This window comes from Propithecus coquereli, unplaced genomic scaffold (genome assembly GCF_000956105.1).
Source record: "Propithecus coquereli isolate 6110/MARCELLA unplaced genomic scaffold, Pcoq_1.0 Scaffold422, whole genome shotgun sequence".
Lineage (NCBI taxonomy): Eukaryota > Metazoa > Chordata > Mammalia > Primates > Indriidae > Propithecus > Propithecus coquereli.
The window spans coordinates 1336895-1344299 of NW_012149975.1; positions in this window are offsets into that span (position 1 = coordinate 1336895).

Consider the following 7405-nt stretch of genomic DNA (forward strand, 5'->3'; position numbering starts at 1 on the left):
TTCTAGTTTGTAGAACTGGCCTTTATTGTTTGCTGGAGAGTGATAGGACAGTAGGAAACTAGTTAAACGCTCATTTTACATAGCCAGAATGGGGGCTCAGACTGAGACAGAAAGTGAAGCAAAGCTTAGCAAATTGAAGGCACACAGTATTTGTGAAGGCCTATACAGAGTCGGGCACTTTAAAAATTATAGTTGTTTCAAGTTACAATTAGGATGGGCCACCAAGGGTCACTATGGCTTATGATGTAACTATATCTCAAGTGGTTAGTGGAATTATTGGTAGAGAAAAAACTTCTTTCCTTAATTTAATATGTGCTCATTATATGAAGTGCTTCTAGATGACAAAGATAAGCAATGATCACATCTGTCAGTGGCATATAAAAAGCCAAAACTATGTTTTAAATCATCAGAGAGAAGAGTCTGAGCTTTGGGAGTGCCCACAGTTGTTGGGGGTGTGGGTGTTGATAGAGGAGGAAGAAAAGGGAGGGGAGAGGGAGTCACTGATGGTGAGTGATGTTAAGAAAATGGATAGAAGAGGAAGAGGCTGTCAACTCATAGGTCTAAGAATTTTTAAAATATACAAATGTTTTTATAGAAATTGATACATTTTAGAGGGATTCTAATCCCTCTAAATTCTTCCAATATGATACTGGAAGTTCTAGCCAGGGCACTTAGGCAAGAAAAAGAAATAAAAGGCATCCAAAATTGGAAAGGAAGAGGTAAAATGATCTCTGTTCACACAGACAATAGGCATGTGAAAAGATGCTCAACATCATTAATCATGAGAGAAATGCAAATCAAAACCACAATGAGATGTTACCTCACATCCATTAGGATGACTGCTATAAAAAAACAAAAAACAGAAAATAATAAGTATTAGTGAAGATGTCGAGAAATATATAGTCCTTGTGCACTGTTGGTGGGAGTGTAAAATGGTGCAGCTTCCATGGAAAACAGTATGGCAGTTCATCAAAAAATTAAAAATAGAATAACCATATGATTCAGCAATCCCACTTCTGGCTATATATCCAAAAAAATTGAAAGTAGGGTCTCAAAAGAGATATTTGCATACCCATGTTTATAGAAGCTGTTCATAATAGCCAAGAGGTGGAAGCAACCCAAATGACCATCAATGAATGAATGGATAAAGAAAATGTGGTATATATACATAATGGAATACTATTTGGCCTTATAAAAGAAGGAAATCCTGTTATTTGTTGCAACATAGGTGAACCTTGAGGACATTATGCTAAGTGAAATAAGCCAGTCATATTTTATTTATTTATTTTTCACATGGTTAATTGTCAGTGTGCATGAAATAAGCCCATCATAGAAAGACAAATACTGTATGATTCCATTGATATGAAATATCTAAAGTAGTCAAATTTATAGAAACAGAACATAGAATGATGGTTGCTAGGGCTGGGGGAAGGGGAAAAAGGAGAGTTGTTGTTTAATAGGTATAGAGTTTCAATTTTGCAAGATGAAAGATTTTTTAGATTGGTTGCACAACAATATGAATATACTTAACACTACTGAACTGTACACTTAAAAATGGTTAAGATGATAAATTTGATATTATGTGTTCTTTTCCACAATTAAAATTTTAAAAAATCAAAGGGAACTTAGACATTATCTATTTTAACTCCCTTTCTTTGTAAATGCTAAACTGAATCTCAGAATTAGGGAGGCAAACTTCTTAATGGCATATAGCTACTCTGTCAAGACTTAGGATTTTGGAACAACATAGTAATGAAAAATGTATCTGTTCATGTATATTAGAATGTGTGTGTGTTTGCCCTAGGAAAACATTTTTTTAGTTAAGTCTCAGTGTTGATTTTGTTCTTCTGAAAAGTCATTTATAACAAAGTCTTAAAACTATAAGTCTCATGTAAAAAGCAAAAAGAAAGTCAAAAACAAACAAAAACCGCCCAATGCATGTCCTATTTGCACCTTTAATTTGGTTTTACATTTCCTTCAAGATGAAAACAAATAAACAAAAAAAATCTTTCCAACATAGCTAGATTTTGTTATGGTCTGCGTAAACCAAATTTAGGTTTTTTTCCAATGAATTTTGTAGGCTTAGATTCCTTAGGAAAAAAACTCTCTGACATCAGCAACTTTGGATTCAAATCTGAGGCTCTTAGCTTGAATGTTTGCTTTATTACAACTGCTGTGATGTGAGCACTAGACTCAGAAAAGTGCATTAGCTGCTCAGTTTTTAAAAAGGATCCTTATTGAATTTTTCTCCTTTCTTCCAGATTTTTCTTTTCCTATTAAAAATAGCTTAGGAGTGATTAAAAATCTGGAAAGTGAAACACTATTAAATGCAAGCATGCATGTATGTATGTGCACATATCAGAGTAAATTTAAAATCCTGTTTAGTTGTCCCATCCTGAGTCAGTGAATTCAACAACCCTCTCTCTTCCACACTGATTTTCCAATTAGTTTAAACTCCTCTTTTTTCTATCCTGTTTTCCTTTAAACACTATTTTGGTTTAAGAAGTTTAGCTTCCACAGCCTCATAACTGTTTCAAGGCCCAGACCATTTAACAATCTCATCTGCAGACTTACGATTTCAATTTTTGATTTTCAATTTTTTTGCTTCCATTTGATCCTTATGCACAAGTTAGGTTCATTCATTTTTTCATTCATTTAGTCTGTCAATTTGCTGAGCACTTATTATGTGCTAGACATGTGTTTCAAGCTGGTGAGGTAGCAGCAAACAAAAACAGATTCCTTGCTGTCACAAAACTCACAATCCAGGAAGGTAAAGTAGAAACTAAACCTATAATCACATAAAGAAATAAAAAACGACCATCGTGATATATTCAATACAGAAGAGGTATGTGGCAGTTTCAGAGTGTCTTATAAATCTTTGACAGGTTGGGAAAGCATTTGTTGGAGAAGTGAGTCTTGAGCTGAGAACTGAAGGATAAGGCGCAGTTAGGAAAAAGAAATGGGAGCGTTTTAGGCAGGCAGAACAAGGCCTGGGGGTGGGAGGGAGCAAGCTGAGTGTCAGGGAGTAAGAGAAGGCCAGTAGGCTAGTAGGAAGGTGAGAACACAATGGGAAATTCAGTTGCGGTTTCATGCTACAGAAATACATGCACTACCTTGTTCTAGAATATGCTAAGGAGTGTTGACTTTATCCTAAATGCAATGGGAATCCATTAGAGGTTACTGTGGGTGCTTGCGTGTAGTCGTGGTGGGAAGGATATGATCGTATTTATTTTGGAAAATGCCACTTTGGCACAGTGTCCACATTGTGAATGAAGTGGGGGGGGGTATGTGTGAATGCAGATAAAAATTTAAAAGCTATCATTTATGTAGCACTTACTGTGTGTTAGGTATTGTTGTACGGGATTTTACACATATTGCATTGAATCTTTGCAACAACCCTATAAGGTAGCTACTGTTATTATCACCACTTAACCTACAAGGAAATTGAAGCTCAGAGAAGTGAAGAGACTTGCCCAAGATCACACAGCTGAATTGTGGCAGAGCCGAGAGTCTATGCCAGGAAGATGTTCCAGTAGTCAAGGCCAGAGGTGATGGTGTCTTGGACCAGGCTAGGGGTAATGGAGAGAAGCCAACAAATTAAAGAGATATTTAGCAGATAAAATTGTCAGTAATTCATGGTAATTTGGACATGGGGCAGGGATAGAGAGAAATGCTAAAAAAAAGATGTCTAAATGGCATAACTGAGTGGTTGGTGGTACTACTGAGCTAGGGAACATTGAAAGACAATAAAAGGAACTTTCAAGAGACAGAGAAGGAGTGATCAGACAGGTAGTAGGCAAACTAGGAGATTATATCATGGAAACCTGGAGGTGGGGTGAGGGGAGTGATTCAACAAGAAGTGATGGTCAACAGCATGACTGCTGCTCAAGATTTCCTGGTCAACTTGATTACTGCAAGTTCTGTTGCATTTGCTGTGGTGTAATAATTCTCAAAGGATCAGCCCAATTTGTCACATTCTCCAGGGTGCCAAACTCAAGATGTCCCTTGATTTGGACGTCTAAGGTGCCTGACAGTTTTAAATGAAATTGTCATCAGGTGCTGCCTATTTCATAGCCTCATTGCTTTTCTTCCTCCATAGGCAGGGGCTACCTCATCACCCTCCGACAGATTCATCCCCACCTGTGTGCCTGGACAAATCCTGATTTTATTTTATTTTATTTTGAGACAGGCCCTTATTCTGTTGCCCAGGCTAGAGTTCAGTGGCGTCATCATAGCTCTCTACAGCCTCAAACTCCTGGGCTCTCGTGATCCTCCTGCCTCAGCCTCCTGAGGCTGAGGACTACAGCCTCGTGCCACCACACCCGGCTAATTTTTCTATTTTTTGTAGGGACAGGGTCTTGCTATGTTGCTCGGGCTAGTCTTGAACTCTTGGCCTCAGGTGATCCTCCTGCCTCAGGCTCCCAAAGTGCTAGAATTACAGGTGTGGGCCACTGTGCCCAGCCCCAATCCTGATTTTAGACAAGTAAAAGTTAGGCAGTTCCAGCCTAGCTATCTGGGTTTCTGTATTCGGTTATCGTTGTTGTCCTAACCTTGTTTCCCATGTCTAAAAACTGGGCTTGTTGGCCTTCTTCCATGTATCTGAGTCCTTGTCTCTGCCAGATGAGATAAAGGCTATGAAAATGCTTTGTAAATGATAGAACTTAATAAATGTAAAGCATTTAGCATAGGGTAGATTTTCAATAAATAGTAACTGTTGCTACCTGGACCATAGTTTTGGTTACTGTAGGTCAACCAAACCAAGTCACTCAAGGAGTAGAGTTGAGTTGCAGTATCTTTTCAAGGAGAGATATATCCCTGTCCTCTGGAGATCCTTCTTGTTCTGCTCTTAACAGGGTGCCACTCTCTCAGATTTGCCACTTAGACTAGTCTGTGCCTCTTCCCAACCTGGTTCATAAGGTGGAATATTTGAAAAGAGCACGGAGTCTAGAGTCAACCAGATCTGGTTTTGAATCCTGACTCTGTGCCTTTAGGTAGGGTACTTAACCTTTCTGAGCTTCTAGTTTCCTCATTTGTAAAATCTTGAATACCTCCTACCCCTCGGAGGATTAGAGAAAATATCTAAACGTGACTGGTATTCACTAAATATAAGCATCTTTTTCTTCCTTCTTCCATGTGCCACATCTTAGCTGTTTTAAAGTTATCAAACTTCTGGAGCAGTTTCTTACTTTACTGACACAGAGAAACCCGGTGGCTTACCCAATGGTGCACTCTTTCACCTATTTTATTCCAATGCGTGGTAATATACCATATTAGCTTTCAGACCACCAGAATTGTATGTAAATAAATTTTTTTTTTTTGAGACAGAGTCTCACCGTGTTGCCTGGGCTAGAGTGCCATGGCGTCAGCCTAGCTCACAGCAACCTCAAACTCCTGGGCTCAAGCAATCCTTCTGCCTCAGCCTCCCGAGTAGCTGGGACTACAGGCATGCGCCACCATGCCTGGCTAATTTTTTCTATATATTTTTAGTTGTCTGATTAATTTCTTTCTATTTTTAGTAGAGACGGGGTCTCGCTCTTGCTCAGGCTGGTTTCGAACTCCTGAGCTAAAACAATCCGCCCGCCTCGGCCTCCCTGAATGCTAGGATTACAGGCATGAGCCACCACGCCCGGCCTGTAAATAAATTTTTTTACTAGCTCAGTTATTATTAATTGAGAACTTACTATGTGTAAGGAACCATAGGAAATATTAATTCACTCCATGTCTAACTCTTTACATTGGGCTGACTTACCTACCATTCTTTTCAAGGCATCCTTGCTTGCCTGTAAAGCCAGCCCAAGTAGCTAGCAGGCATTCCAAGTAATCACTGTGGCTTCTTTGCCCCTAATTATTCCTGATTTGCTTTTGCTTGATCTTGCCTCCCTGGTTCTCTCCTTTGGTTGTGTACTGTGATTTAGACTCCTCCTGGATTTGATCTTTTTCCTAACATTTCCCCTGGCATTTGGACTTTGGCTAGCTGGCATGGTTTATAGCTTAGCTCACTCCTTTGGCCCTGGAGTTTCCTATTGCCTCAGGTGACAGTACTTCCTGCTCTATAGGCTCTTCAAGCCTTCTCAAACCTGAGCTCTGTTCAGCTAAACCAGCCAAGGTGAGGATGGGGTGGGAGTAAGGGAGTGCTAAACAACAAGAATTATGTGGTTTGCTGCCCTTAGAAAGTTCACAATCCTTTTGGGGAAAATAAAGACATCAACATTGGAAAAAAGTAAAAATGTCTGTTAAGTATCAAATAATTAAATCCAAGTTAATTTCTTACAACTGCTTCCTGCCCAAGGCCAGTAAAAAAATCCAAGTTAATGTTAAAATTGTCATCTAGTCTATTTAAAAATATACATTAGCTAAAAAACGGTGTCAGAAGTACCCAATTTAAAAACTAAGTACTCTTGGACAATCTGGTTTAATATGCTATATAAATGTTTTTAGAAAACAATTTTATGGATCACTTTAAAACATCTTTTTTGCAGTTCATTTTTCTGTTAAAATTGTAATTTTTGAATACGTGATTCCCATACAAAGCAAGTTCCTTCATGGTAGAATTAAAGTAACTGAGACTTATTATCAGATATATTATGTCTGTATTGTTTGCAGTGTATACATCCCAGTTTTGTTCTAGAAGACGTAGCTGAATCCACACTCAAATCTGGATGTACTTAGTTCTATGAAAATATGACATTCAGGAATCTGACCTTGTAGAATGGATAAGTGAGATTGTGCATATTCTAATTAGATCATTCACTTTTACTTTTTTTCATTTTCATCTACCGCCATCACCTGTGCAAGCCGGCATAGGCTAGTGGGTAGAACCTGAAAAGGGATAGGAAGAAATAGGAGAACCAACTGTCTGTATACTGGCTTCCAAGGATAAGGAAATTGAAAGAGAGTGGGTGCTTGGGGAGAAAGCTTTCCAAATAGTGTTTTAAAGCAGCGATCTCCAACCTTTTTGGCACCAGGGACTGGTTTCATGGAAGACAATTTTTCCATGGACCAGGGGTGGGGAGGATGGTTTCATGATGATTCAAATGCATTGCATTTGTTGTGCACTTTTATTTCTGTTATTATTACATTGTTAATCTCTCTGCTAATGATAGTCTGTATTTGCAGCTGCTCCGCAGTGCTAGGATCACTGCCTCAGCACCAGCTCAGATCATCAGGCATTAGATTCTCTTAAGGAGCACACAACCTAGATCCCTCACATGCAGTTTACAGTAGGGCTTGAGCTCCTATGAGAATCTAATGCCACTGCTGATCTCACACTGCAGAGCTCAGGCAGTGGGTGATTCAAGCAATGGGGAGTGGCTGTAAATACAGATGAAGCTTCGCTCCCTTACCTGCTGCTCACCTCCTGCTGTGCGATCTGGTTCCTAACAGGCTACTGACCGGTACCAGTCCG